This window comes from Scyliorhinus torazame, chromosome 16, assembly GCF_047496885.1.
Source record: "Scyliorhinus torazame isolate Kashiwa2021f chromosome 16, sScyTor2.1, whole genome shotgun sequence".
NCBI lineage: Eukaryota > Metazoa > Chordata > Chondrichthyes > Carcharhiniformes > Scyliorhinidae > Scyliorhinus > Scyliorhinus torazame.
Window position 1 is genome coordinate 10785202 of NC_092722.1, and position 14727 is coordinate 10799928.

General features: G+C 55.1%; 1 protein-coding gene across 9 annotated transcripts in view; it reads left to right on the plus strand.

The window, feature by feature from the left end:
• The first annotated feature begins 6838 nt into the window (after positions 1 to 6838).
• Positions 6839 to 14727, plus strand: part of rerea (arginine-glutamic acid dipeptide (RE) repeats a) — a 708059-nt gene continuing 700170 nt past the window's right edge. For 6 of the 9 annotated variants that reach the window (XM_072477931.1, XM_072477930.1, XM_072477934.1 and 3 more), the window contains exon 1: positions 6839 to 7121. The gene's annotated coding sequence lies outside the window, so the exon portion shown is untranslated. The remainder of the gene's footprint in view (positions 7122 to 14727) is intronic. The other 3 variants (XM_072477940.1, XM_072477937.1, XM_072477938.1) reach the window with 1 other exon arrangement.

Consider the following 14727-nt stretch of genomic DNA (forward strand, 5'->3'; position numbering starts at 1 on the left):
TAATTGGAAAAAAAAATTAATTTGGTATTCTAAATTTTAAAAAGAAATTTAAGAAAAATATGTTAGAAGTGCGGCACGGTAGCACAGTGGTTAGCACTGCTGCTACACAGCACCAGAACCCAGGTTTGATTCCGGCCTTGGGTGACTATCTGCGTGGGGTTTGCACGTTCTCCCCATGTCTGCATGGGTTTCCTCCGGGCGTTCCGGTTTCCTCCCACAGTCTAAAGAAATGCTTTTGCAGATTGTTGCTGGTGCGGGTTAAACACGCTGGAAGTCGAGGATGTCCAACTGCACCTTGAGTGCCAGTGGAATATGTGGATGGTTCCAGTGAGATTGGGCCGTGTGGGAGGCTCCTGGACGGAGAATGGCACTGATACGTGGAACAAGGAACACATTAATGGACAGATCATTTCTACGACAAAGTTCTGGACATGATCACACATTCTCTTTTTTTTAACATTTAAAGTAATCAATTCTTTTTTCTAATTAAGAGGCAATTTAGCGTGCCCAATCCACCTACCCTGTACATCTTTAGGTTCTGAAGGCGAAACCCACGCAAACTCCATAATCACTGCGCCACCATGCTGTCCGAGATAACACATTCTCGGGCTTATCCTCAGTTCCTGTTCAGGAACCTGTGAGAGGTAATACCGGGTGTTTGGTTTTTCTTTGTGAAAAATAGATGATATAGTTTTGTATTGGTACTAATATGGAATGGTGACATTTCCTTGTTGCTTAATGGTTAGTGTGACACGTGGAATGTTGCGCAGTTGATTTTCAAATCATTGTTACTGTTGACCATTTAATAAAGAAAATATACTTAGGTGTGCAGCTAACAATGCCCTCCCAAGAGAAGACAGTACATAATAGGCAGGAAAGGGCTTCTTGTGGCCGTACATAGCTGGAGGCTGCTATTATCTTATCTTTCTGTAGCCTGGAGTAAGGGAAGGGTGGATGGGATGATGACCTGCGGCCTGGACTGGAGAAGGGGAAGGGGAACTCTTTCTGTCTTCTGGCATGCTCTGCATCAGTGTGACTTTCAACTGCTGAAGAGTCTATTGCTGGGAGCTGTAAGAGAGGGGGAAGGAGGCAGACTGATCTGAATGAGCTGCGTTTGTTGCTTGTTGCTGACATCCCGTCCTGAATCTCACGGCCGTGTCCTAGCTTCTGCATCAGATCTGGGGTAACCTTGTCGAGAGGCTCGACATCTGACTGAGATCCAGCTGTGGTCCTGGGATCCAGTAGACCTCCGACTGCTGGCTCCCTTGAATGTTCCTGCCTCCACCTGATGATATGCATAAACAAACACGTGGTTCTCACAACATTGTGCCCATAAGCCTGTCCACTAATGCCACCCACTGAGGTGCGAGTCTCTGTGCTGGTGAACGGTGGGGGTGATAGCTGTGACTCCTCGCCACTGTTCTTCTGTGAGCCCTCCTTATCAGTGGTCTCATGGGTGGTAGGGTGCGACGGGTCCAGATGGCCTGGTCGAATCAGATGGAGATCCTGCGAGACAATGGACATGTAGTCTGTGAGAGGGAAGGATCATTTTGTCTGACATGAACAACTCACTTGAGACAGGTCACCTGGGTGAAGGGGCCGTGGATCCTCACCTCTGTGGCACAGGCCAACCTCGCTGTCGGTGAATGCTCTCTCCTCGGTCAACCCCGCAACCTTCAGCGTCTGTTCTTCATGGGGGGGGGGGGCGGGAATGACTCAGATCTCAGGTACCACCCCCCCACCCCCAACATCTTGGCCCTTTCCTGCCTATTAAGTACTGTCTTCTCTTGCGGGGACAAAGCGAGGGCATTGTTAGCTGCACACCTGATGGATCGAGGGGGAGGCCTGTGGCAGGTGGTATGTGTGGGCATTGCACCTGGACTTGAAGGGGTTGAGCTGGTGTGGAACAGGCATGAAGATCGGATTTGGGGAGGGTGCGGTGTGTCAGCCGATGATTTGTGGGGGCGGGATTGGGAATTTGAGAGGTGGCAGGTGGAACTGATGCCACGAGAGAGGTGGCAACTTACCCTTGCAGCTCGGTGGAGCTCACTGGTCCTCTTCATACATTGTATGGCGGTCCTCCTGGGCATGCTGCCCACTGCCTCCCGGGCAGTGTTGGTGGCTCTGCTGCTGGTCCTGACCTCCCCCTTAGGTAACAGGATGCCCTGTCTCACCTTCACCGTGTCCAGAAGTCTGGCTAGGTTGGCGTGACCAAAGTAAGAAATAGGTCTGTGCTCCACAATGCTTGTGTGTTGACTGGGAGTGAGAGGTGAGGGAGCATTTAAAAGCAGCTCCCCCTGGTTCGTGGCGAGAAGCTGAGGTGTGAGTCTGGTGAATCAGATGGCGAGACAGCCAGTAAGGTCAAGTAGCTCTTGGGGATCATTAAGTGCCGTTGAATACTGGCCGCAATCTCTCCAACGCAGCCATCGGGAAACACCCCGCCCAAGATCACACTTCAATATTTTTCCGCTAAATCGCACTTGTCGTATTGAGGTCTTGTGGACAGTGGGTAGTATCTATGCCTCTAAGCCAAAAGCTCTGACTCATGTCCCACCCAAGGGACTGATGGCCAAGGAAGATTGTCTTTGTAACATGGTCAAACAGGATGAGTATTAACCGGCAAAACCTTCAAGGGTCAGACCTGTGATGGAAAGAAAGTTGGAGGCACAATCATAGCTCCAGACTACAACAGGCATGAAAAGGTGCATGTTGCCACAGCAACTCAGACTCCGACTGAACTGTTCACTGTTTAACCTAATACATGGAACATTTAACTCCCAGTTCAGTGATTTATTCAATATTCAATCTAGTGTGTGTAGCATTTAAATTCTAGCCTCGTGATTTACTTCCAGTTTATCCAGTTGAACATTAATGTGTGCAGCACAGAGTTTTAGCCTTCTGTGTGCAGAATTCACCCTGTCTCCAGTTGATTCAGAATTCACCCTATTCCCCAGTTGATTCAGAATTCACTCTATTCCCCAGTTGGTGCAGAATTCACCCTGTCCCCCAGTTGATGCAGAATTCACCCTATTCCCCAGTTGATTCAGAATTCACTCTATTCCCCAGTTGGTGCAGAATTCACCCTGTCCCCCAGTTGATGCAGAATTCATCTTGCCCTCCAGTTGATGCAGAATTCACTCTATTCCCCAGTTGGTGCAGAATTCACCCTATCTCCCAGTTGATGCAGAATTCATCTTGCCCTCCAGTTGATGCAGAATTCACCCTGTCCCCCAGTTGGTGCAGAATTCACCCTGCCCCCAGTTGATGCAGAATTCACCCTGTTCCTCAGTTGATGCAGAATTCACCCTATTCCCCAGTTGATGCAGAATTCACCCTGTCCCCCAATTGATGCAGAATTCACCCTGTCCCCCAGTTGATGCAGAATTCACCCTGTCCCCAGTTGATGCAGAATTCACCCTGTCCCCAGTTGATCAGAATTATCCCAGTCTCCCAGTTGATTCAGAATTCACCCTGTCCCCAGTTGATGCAGAATTCACCCTGTCCCCCAGTTGATGCAGAATTCACTCTATTCCCCAGTTGATGCAGAATTCACCCTGTCCCCCAGTTGATGCAGAATTCACCCCGTCCCCCAGTTGATGCAGAATTCACCCTTGTCCCCAGTTGATGTAGAATTCACCCTTGTCCCCAGTTGATGCAGAATTCACTCTATTCCCCAGTTGATGCAGAATTAACCCCGTCCCCCAGCTGATGCAGAATTCACCCTGTCCCCCAGTTGATGCAGAATTCACCCCGTCCCCCAGTTGATGCAGAATTCACCCTTGTCTCCAGTTGATGCAGAATTCACCCTGTAACCCAGTTGATTCTGAATTCTCCCAGTCTCCCAGTTGATTCAGAATTCACCCCGTCCCCAGTTGGTGCAGAATTCACCCTGTCCCCAGTTGATGCAGAATTCACCCTATCCCCCAGTTGGTTCAGAATTCACTCTATTCCCCAGTTGGTGCAGAATTGATCCTGTACCCAGTTGATTCAGAATTCACCCTATTCCCCATTTGATGCAGAATTCATCCTGCCCCCCAGTTGATGCAGAAATCACCCTGTCCCCCAACAGATGCAGAATTCACCCTGTCCCCAGTTGATTCATATTTCACCCTGCCCCCCCCCCCCCCCGTTGATTCAGAATTCACCCCGTCCCCAGTTGGTGCAGAATTCACCCTGTCCCCAGTTGATGCACAATTCGCCCTGTCCCCCAGTCGGTTCAGAATTCACTCTATTCCCCAGTTGGTGCAGAATTGATCCTGTACCCAGTTGATTCAGAATTCACCCTATTCCTCATTTGATGCAGAATTCATCCTGCCCCCCAGTTGATGCAGAATTCACCCTGTCCCCCAGCAGATGCAGAATTCACCCTGTCCCCAGTTGATTCATATTTCACCCCCCCCCCCGTTGATTCAGAATTCACCCTGACCCCCAGTTGATGCAGAATTCACCCTGTCCCCCAGTTGATGCAGAATTCACCGTATTCCCCATTTGATGCAGAATTAACCCTGTTCCCCAGTTGATGCAGAATTAACCCTGTTCCCCAGTTGATTCAGAATTCACCCTGTCCCCAGTTGATTCAGAATTCTCCCTGTCCCCCAGCTGATGCAGAATTCACCCTATTCCCCATTTGATGCAGAATTGACCCTGTCCCCCAGTTGATGCAGAATTAACCCTGTCCCCCAGTTGATTCAGAATTCACCCTGTCCCCAGCTGATTCAGAATTCACCCTGTCCCCAGTTGATTCAGAATTTTCCCTGTCCCCAGTTGATTCAGAATTCACCCTGTCCCCCAGTTGATTCAGTATTCATTCTGTCCCCCAGTGGATGCAGAATTAACCGTATTCCCCAGTTGATTCAGAATTCACCCTGTCCCCAGTTGATTCAGAATTCACCCTGTCCCCAGTTGATTCAGAATTCTCCCTGGCCCCCAGCTGATGCAGAATTCACCCTGTCCCCCAGTTGATGCAGAATTAACCCTGTCCCCCAGTTGATTCAGAATTCACCCTGTCCCCCAGTTGATTCAGAATTTTCCCTGTCCCCAGTTGATTCAGAATTCACCCTGTCCCCCAGTTGATTCAGTATTCATTCTGTCCCCCAGTGGATGCAGAATTAACCGTATTCCCCGGTTGATTCAGAATTCACCCTGTCCCCAGTTGATTCAGAATTCACCCTGTCCCCAGTTGATTCAGAATTCTCCCTGGCCCCCAGCTGATGCAGAATTCACCCTGTCCCCCAGTTGATGCAGAATTAACCCTGTCCCCCAGTTGATTCAGAATTCACCCTGTCCCCCAGTTGATGCAGAATTGACCCTGTCCCCCAGTTGATGCAGCATTAACCCCCCAAATGATGCAATAACCCCCCAAAGTGATGCAGCAATAACCCCCAAATTGATGCAGCAATAACCCCCAAATTAATGAGGCAATAATGCCCCAGTTGATGCAGCAATAACCCCCCAAAATTGATGCAGCAATAACCCCCCAAAATTGATGCAGCAATAACCCCACATTGATGCACAATAATCCCAAATTGATACAATATCCCCCAAATTGATGCAGCAATGACCCACAGATTGATGCAGCAATAACCCTCAAATTGACCCAGCAATGACTCCATAATTGATGCAGCAATAACCCCCAAATTGATGCAGCAATAACCCCCCAAATTGATGCAGCAATAATCCCCCCAAATTGACGTAGCAATCACCCCCAAATTCATGCAGCAATAACCCCCAAGTTGATGCAGCAATAACCCCCAAATTGATGCAGCAATAACCCCCAAATTGATGCAGTAATAATCCCCCCAAATTGATGCAGCAATAACCCCCAAGTTGATGCAGCAATAACCCCCAAATTGATGCAGCAATAACCCCCAAATTGATGCAGTAATAATCCCCCCAAATTGCCGCAGCAATAATCCCCCCAAATTGATGCAGCAATAACCCCCAAATTGATGCAGCAATAACCCCCAAGTTGATGCAGCAATAGCCCCCAAATTGATGCAGCAATAACCCCCAAATTGATGCAATAACCCCCAAATTGATGCAATGACCCCAAATTGATGCAGCAATAATCTCCCCAAATTGACGCAGCAATAACCCCCAAATTGATGCTGAAATAACCCCCAAATTGATGCAATAACCCCCAAATTGATGCAGCAATAATCCCCCAAATTGATGCAGTAATAACCCCCAAATTGATGCTGAAATAACCCCCAAATTGATGCAATAACCCCCAAATTGATGCAGCAATAATCCCCCAAATTGATGTAGCAATAACCCCAAATTGACGCAGCAATAACCCCCACATTGATGCAGCAATAATCCCCCCAAATTGATGCAATAACCCCCAAATTGATGCAGCAATAATCCCCCCAAATTGATGCAGCAATAATCCCCCAAATTGATGCAATAACCCCAAATTGATGCAGCAAACCCCCAAATTGATGCAATAACCCCCACCCCCCCAAATTGATGCAATAACCCCCACCCCCCAAATTGATGCAATAGCCCTAAATTATGCAGCATTAACCCCCCCAAATTGATGCAGCAATAACCCCCAAATTGATGTAGCAATAACCCCAAATTGATGCAGCAATAACCCCAAAATTGATGCAGTAATAACCACTCAAATTAGTGCAGCTTTCACCCCAAATTGATGCAAGAACAACCCCCCCCCAATTCCACATGCCCTGCTGCAGCCTCTCCCCCTGCCACTGAAACCTTGTTTCTGGGCACCGAGCTTTTAAATCAATGCAGTCCTCTTTCTCCTTGGCGCGGATTGGGTGCGGGGCGGGCCAATGGGAGCGGCGCTTGCTGGCGGGTGCGCGGTGTCCTGTGGTTACTGTGTTACCCTGGCTGGGTTTGCTGCTGCTCTCTCGCTGCCCTCCCTCACCCTGTCCCTGGACAACAACAAACTGTCTCAAACCACAGCCACAAAAAAAACAGACTCGAGGGGAGGGGAGGAAAGGAAAACAAACACGAGAGAGAGAGAGAGAGAGAGAGAGAGAATAAGCTGGGGGAGAGAGAAAGGAGAAAATCCAGATGCCATCTCCACCAACTCTTCCTTCTCTTTCCCCTCTGGAGCTCCAGGCCACCCAAGCATTCATGCAGTAGGGGGACGGAAGGTAAGGAAGTGGGGTTGAAAGATTGGATGTGTTTTTTTTTGTTCTGTGTGTGTGTTTTGTGAATTCATTGTGATTGGGACCGGCACTCAGCAACACACACACACACCAAGTCCTTTATCTCTGCAGCTCCTTCACTTTTAACCCCCCCCCCCCCCTCCCCACCTCTGTCCTCCCCACCTCTGTCCTCCCCACCTCTGTCCTCCCCACCTCTGTCCTCCCCACCTCTGTCCCCCCCCCTCCCCACCTCTGTCCCCCCCCCCCTCCCCACCTATGTCCCCCCCCCCTCCCCACCTATGTCCCCCCCCCCTCCCCACCTCTGTCCTCCCCACCTCTGTCCTCCCCACCTCTGTCCCCCCCCCTCCCCACCTCTGTCCCTCCCCCCCCCCACCTCTGTCCTCCCCACCTCTGTCCTCCCCACCTCTGTCCCCCCCCCTCCCCACCTCTGTCCCCCCCCCCCTCCCCACCTATGTCCCCCCCCCTCCCCACCTATGTCCCCCCCCCCCTCCCCACCTCTGTCCCCCCCCTCCCCACCTCTGTCCCCCCCCCTCCCCACCTCTGTCCCCCCCCCCTCCCCACCTCTGTCCCCCCCCCCTCCCCACCTCTGTCCCCCCCCCCTCCCCACCTCTGTCCCCCCCCCTCCCCACCTCTGTCCCCCCCCCTCCCCACCTCTGTCCCCCCCCCTCCCCACCTCTGTCCCCCCCCCTCCCCACCTCTGTCCCCCCCCCTCCCCACCTCTGTCCCCCCCCCTCCCCACCTCTGTCCCCCCCCCTCCCCACCTCTGTCCCCCCCCACCTCTGTCCCCCCCCACCTCTGTGTCCCCCCCCCACCTCTGTGTCCCCCCCCACCTCTGTGTCCCCCCCCCCACCTCTGTCCCCCCCCCACCTCTGTCCCCCCCCCACCTCTGTCCCCCCCCCACCTCTGTCTCCCCCCCCCACCTCTGTCTCCCCCCCCCACCTCTGTCTCCCCCCCCCACCTCTGTGCGTCCCCCCCCACCTCTGTCTCCCCCCCCCACCTCTGTCTCCCCCCCCACCTCTGTCTCCCCCCCCCACCTCTGTGCGTCCCCCCCACCTCTGTGCGTCCCCCCCACCTCTGTGCGTCCCCCCCACCTCTGTGCGTCCCCCCCACCTCTGTGCGTCCCCCCCACCTCTGTGCGTCCCCCCCACCTCTGTGCGTCCCCCCCACCTCTGTGCGTCCCCCCCACCTCTGTGCGTCCCCCCCACCTCTGTGCGTCCCCCCCACCTCTGTGCGTCCCCCCCACCTCTGTGCGTCCCCCCCACCTCTGTGCGTCCCCCCCACCTCTGTGCGTCCCCCCCACCTCTGTGCGTCCCCCCCACCTCTGTGCGTCCCCCCCACCTCTGTGCGTCCCCCCCACCTCTGTGCGTCCCCCCCACCTCTGTGCGTCCCCCCCACCTCTGTGCGTCCCCCCCACCTCTGTGCGTCCCCCCCACCTCTGTGCGTCCCCCCCACCTCTGTGCGTCCCCCCCACCTCTGTGCGTCCCCCCCACCTCTGTGCGTCCCCCCCACCTCTGTGCGTCCCCCCCACCTCTGTGCGTCCCCCCCACCTCTGTGCGTCCCCCCCACCTCTGTGCGTCCCCCCCACCTCTGTGCGTCCCCCCCACCTCTGTGCGTCCCCCCCACCTCTGTGCGTCCCCCCCACCTCTGTGCGTCCCCCCCACCTCTGTGCGTCCCCCCCACCTCTGTGCGTCCCCCCCACCTCTGTGCGTCCCCCCCACCTCTGTGCGTCCCCCCCACCTCTGTGCGTCCCCCCCACCTCTGTGCGTCCCCCCCACCTCTGTGCGTCCCCCCCACCTCTGTGCGTCCCCCCCACCTCTGTGCGTCCCCCCCACCTCTGTGCGTCCCCCCCACCTCTGTGCGTCCCCCCCACCTCTGTGCGTCCCCCCCACCTCTGTGCGTCCCCCCCACCTCTGTGCGTCCCCCCCACCTCTGTGCGTCCCCCCCACCTCTGTGCGTCCCCCCCACCTCTGTGCGTCCCCCCCACCTCTGTGCGTCCCCCCCACCTCTGTGCGTCCCCCCCACCTCTGTGCGTCCCCCCCACCTCTGTGCGTCCCCCCCACCTCTGTGCGTCCCCCCCACCTCTGTGCGTCCCCCCCACCTCTGTGCGTCCCCCCCACCTCTGTGCGTCCCCCCCACCTCTGTGCGTCCCCCCCACCTCTGTGCGTCCCCCCCACCTCTGTGCGTCCCCCCCACCTCTGTGCGTCCCCCCCACCTCTGTGCGTCCCCCCCACCTCTGTGCGTCCCCCCCACCTCTGTGCGTCCCCCCCACCTCTGTGCGTCCCCCCCACCTCTGTGCGTCCCCCCCACCTCTGTGCGTCCCCCCCACCTCTGTGCGTCCCCCCCACCTCTGTGCGTCCCCCCCACCTCTGTGCGTCCCCCCCACCTCTGTGCGTCCCCCCCACCTCTGTGCGTCCCCCCCACCTCTGTGCGTCCCCCCCACCTCTGTGCGTCCCCCCCACCTCTGTGCGTCCCCCCCACCTCTGTGCGTCCCCCCCACCTCTGTGCGTCCCCCCCACCTCTGTGCGTCCCCCCCACCTCTGTGCGTCCCCCCCACCTCTGTGCGTCCCCCCCACCTCTGTGCGTCCCCCCCACCTCTGTGCGTCCCCCCCACCTCTGTGCGTCCCCCCCACCTCTGTGCGTCCCCCCCACCTCTGTGCGTCCCCCCCACCTCTGTGCGTCCCCCCCACCTCTGTGCGTCCCCCCCACCTCTGTGCGTCCCCCCCACCTCTGTGCGTCCCCCCCACCTCTGTGCGTCCCCCCCACCTCTGTGCGTCCCCCCCACCTCTGTGCGTCCCCCCCACCTCTGTGCGTCCCCCCCACCTCTGTGCGTCCCCCCCACCTCTGTGCGTCCCCCCCACCTCTGTGCGTCCCCCCCACCTCTGTGCGTCCCCCCCACCTCTGTGCGTCCCCCCCACCTCTGTGCGTCCCCCCCACCTCTGTGCGTCCCCCCCACCTCTGTGCGTCCCCCCCACCTCTGTGCGTCCCCCCCACCTCTGTGCGTCCCCCCCACCTCTGTGCGTCCCCCCCCACCTCTGTGCGTCCCCCCCACCTCTGTGCGTCCCCCCCACCTCTGTGCGTCCCCCCCACCTCTGTGCGTCCCCCCCACCTCTGTGCGTCCCCCCCACCTCTGTGCGTCCCCCCCACCTCTGTGCGTCCCCCCCACCTCTGTGCGTCCCCCCCACCTCTGTGCGTCCCCCCCACCTCTGTGCGTCCCCCCCACCTCTGTGCGTCCCCCCCACCTCTGTGCGTCCCCCCCACCTCTGTGCGTCCCCCCCACCTCTGTGCGTCCCCCCCACCTCTGTGCGTCCCCCCCACCTCTGTGCGTCCCCCCCCACCTCTGTGCGTCCCCCCCACCTCTGTGCGTCCCCCCCACCTCTGTGCGTCCCCCCCACCTCTGTGCGTCCCCCCCACCTCTGTGCGTCCCCCCCACCTCTGTGCGTCCCCCCCACCTCTGTGCGTCCCCCCCACCTCTGTGCGTCCCCCCCACCTCTGTGCGTCCCCCCCACCTCTGTGCGTCCCCCCACCTCTGTGCGTCCCCCCCACCTCTGTGCGTCCCCCCCACCTCTGTGCGTCCCCCCCACCTCTGTGCGTCCCCCCCACCTCTGTGCGTCCCCCCCACCTCTGTGCGTCCCCCCCACCTCTGTGCGTCCCCCCCACCTCTGTGCGTCCCCCCCACCTCTGTGCGTCCCCCCCACCTCTGTGCGTCCCCCCCACCTCTGTGCGTCCCCCCCACCTCTGTGCGTCCCCCCCACCTCTGTGCGTCCCCCCCACCTCTGTGCGTCCCCCCCACCTCTGTGCGTCCCCCCCACCTCTGTGCGTCCCCCCCACCTCTGTGCGTCCCCCCCACCTCTTTTCCCCCCTCACCTCTTTTCCCCCCCTCACCTCTTTTCCCCCCTCACCTCTTTTCCCCCCCTCACCTCTTTTCCCCCCCTCACCTCTTTTCCCCCCCTCACCTCTTTTCCCCCCCTCACCTCTTTTCCCCCCCTCACCTCTTTTCCCCCCCTCACCTCTTTTCCCCCCCCTCACCTCTTTTTCCCCCCCTCACCTCTTTTTCCCCCCCTCACCTCTTTTTCCCCCCCTCACCTCTTTTCCCCCCCTCACCTCTTTTCCCCCCCTCACCTCTTTTCCCCCCCTCACCTCTTTTCCCCCCTCACCTCTTTTCCCCCCCCTCACCTCTTTTCCCCCCCTCACCTCTTTTCCCCCCCCTCACCTCTTTTCCCCCCCTCACCTCTTTTCCCCCCCCTCACCTCTTTTCCCCCCCTCACCTCTTTTCCCCCCCTCACCTCTTTTCCCCCCCTCACCTCTTTTCCCCCCCTCACCTCTTTTCCCCCCCTCACCTCTTTTCCCCCCCTCACCTCTTTTCCCCCTCACCTCTTTTCCCCCCCTCACCTCTTTTCCCCCCCTCACCTCTTTTCCCCCCCTCACCTCTTTTCCCCCCCTCACCTCTTTTCCCCCCCTCACCTCTTTTCCCCCCCTCACCTCTTTTCCCCCCCTCACCTCTTTTCCCCCCCCCTCACCTCTTTTCCCCCCCTCACCTCTTTCCCCCCCCTCACCTCTTTCCCCCCCCTCACCTCTTTTCCCCCCCTCACCTCTTTCCACCCCCCCTCACCTCTTTTCCCCCCCCTCACCTCTTTTCCCCCCCCCCTCATCTCTTTTCCCCCCCTCCCCAACCCCCTCTTGACATCTGACCCTTTCCAGACCAGAACCAGTATGACCAGCGCATGCCATGTTAAATGCCACAGTGGCACCGTGGAGATTGTGAGTGTTGTCTTTTTGTTGTTTTTGTTGTTTGTTTCTTTACTGTGGATTTCTCTGCGCCCATGTTTATTTTAACTCATGCCTGAGAAACTCCTCTTGTTTCTTCCCTCCCCCACTCCCCCCTCCCCCACTCTCCCCTCCCCCCTCCCTCCAATCCCCACTCCCCCCTCCCCCCTCCCTCCAATCCCCACTCCCCCCTCCCTCCAATCCCCACTGTCCCTCTCTTGTGTCTGCAACCTCACAGATCTGATAATGCTGGGCTACAAATCCAGTGAGAAATGTGTGTGTGTGAGGATTAGATCGGCTGTTATTTTGGTGGAGTGGGCCTTAAGTGGACCGTCTAACCTTCCATCATCCGAGCTGAACTAAAAGTAGAATGCGGTGTTTGTTTGTTTTTTGTGTGTGTGTCTTTTACTGTGGTGTAGTGTGAGCACTACTCATTCGTGTGTTTGCAAAGAATGATAAGTCAAAAGCTTGCCAACGGTGTAGGTTCTGGCCTGAAACTCCAGAGGTCTAAAAACAATTAGCTAAGAATGTAATTTGTTTGATTCCTTGTGGAGATTAGAAACTGCAGTTTCCCACTCCGTTACAAATAAATGAAAGTGTTCATATTCGTTTCTGTACTTTTTACACAAGTGGTTTTGATAAGATTTTAGTTGCAAATTCGACATTTGCTTTGTTAATCTGTGGAGAAGAAAATGCATCAGTTAGGCTGTTATGCATATATATTACTATGTAGATAACAAAGGTCATTAATGCTTGAGATATGGGTGTGGAATTTCTCTGTGGTTATTGAACATTTTGGTTGTTGAACGTTAATTTGCTGTGTGATCCTGGTATATTACAAATATTTGCATGTATTGAAATAGTCAACTTTCCGATATACAAAATCAGGTAAATAAGTCATATAAAGATTAAGAATAATGAACTATGAAGCTTTTTAGTCAAATTTCTTCTTCCAAAGGACAAAAGTCACGCATCAAATTGTAGAACAGACCTAACTCCTACATACTGAATAAACAGGAATTCTAGTGGTGACAATGACAAAATGCTGTGACTAATGCTTTAAGAGCTGATACTAAAATTGAATGGTATCTATATGTAAACAGAGGCTTTACACATTTCAAGATGTGTGCAACAATAACTGTGAAACTGAGTTCTAGTGTGTTGCCAAGGATTGTAATACAATCAAGGGGTTCAGATTTCATAAACTGTGAGAGCAGAGCTTCAGTGGTTTGTGAGCATCAACTGACTCTAACCCCCAAGATTGGGTTACTGCCTGTAACTTACTCCAGCGCAGCTGTTATATTATGGCAGTGGCTATGTTTTTTTTGTACTGGCTGGTGATTGCTGTGCTGTGGTGTCTATTGTCTATTGCAGTTCTTTTGAAGGCAGCAGTGGGATGAGGGGGTACAACAGCTGTTCTGGTGAAAGATCTAATGTATATATCCTGTGACAGGGGCCAGTCATACATGAAAATTCCCCTCTGGCAGCTATATATTGCTTAGTAAATAACCATTTTGTGAAACGTGTTGAGGGGCTGTGTAACCTGAGTGAATTTCTTTTACCTATTTTCTCTCTTTTCTGCCCTGAAAACATCAACCCCTTGATGCCCTCACTGACATCAGTTGCCCTCGAGTATCTCATTCAAGCAATAATTGTTTATCTGTGAGCCTTGATCATAAGACATAGGAGCAGAATTAGGCCACTTGGCCCATCGAGTCTGCTCCGCCATTCAATCATGGCTGATATTTTTCTCATCCCCATTCTCCTGCCTTCTCCCCATAACCCCTGATCCCCTTATTAATCAAGAAGCTATCTATCTCTGCCTTAAAGATACTCATGATGTGGAGATGCCGGCGTTGGACTGGGGTGAGCACAGTACGAAGTCTTACAACACCAGGTTAAAGTCCAACAGGTTTGTTTCGATGTCACTAGCTTTCGGGGCGCTGCTCCTTCCTCAGGTGAATGAAGAGGTCTGTTCCAGAAACACATATATAGACAAATTCAAAGATGCCAAACCATGCTAGGAATGCGAGCATTAGCAGGTGATTAAATCTTTACCGATCCAGAGATGAGGCAACCCCAGGTTAAAGAGGTGTGAATTGTCTCAAGCCAGGACAGTTGGTAGGATTTCGCAGGCCAGATGGTGGGGGATGAATGTAATGTGACATGAATCCCAGGTCCCGGTTGAGGCCGCACTCATGTGTGCGGAACTTGGCTATAAGTTTCTGCTCGGCGATTCTGCGTTGTCGCGGGTCCTGAAGGCCGCCTTGGAGAACGCTTACCCGGAGATCAGAGGCTGAATGCCCTTGACTGCTGAAGTGTTCCCCGACTGGAAGGGAACATTCCTGCCTGGTGATTGTTGCGCGATGTCCGTTCATTCGTTGTCGCAGCATCTGCATGGTCTCGCCAATGTACCACGCTTCGGGACATCCTTTCCTGCAGCGTATGAGGTAGACAACGTTGGCCGAGTCGCACGAGTATGTACCGCGTACCTGGTGGGTGGTGGTCTCACGTGTAATAGTGGTATCCATGTCGATGATCTGGCACGTCTTGCAGAGATTACCATGACAGGGTTGTGTGGTGCCGTGGTCACTGTTCTGAAGACTGGGTAGTTTGCTGCAAACAATGGTTCGTTTGAGGTTGCGCGGTTGTTTGAAGGCAAGTAGTGGGGGTGTGGGGATGACCTTGGCAAGATGTTCATCGTCATCAATGACGTGTTGAAGGCTGTGAAGAAGATGACGTAGTTTCTCCACTCCGGGGAAGTACTGGACGACGAAGGGTATTCTGTCGGTTGTGTCCCATGTTTGTCTTCTGAGGAGGTCGGTCC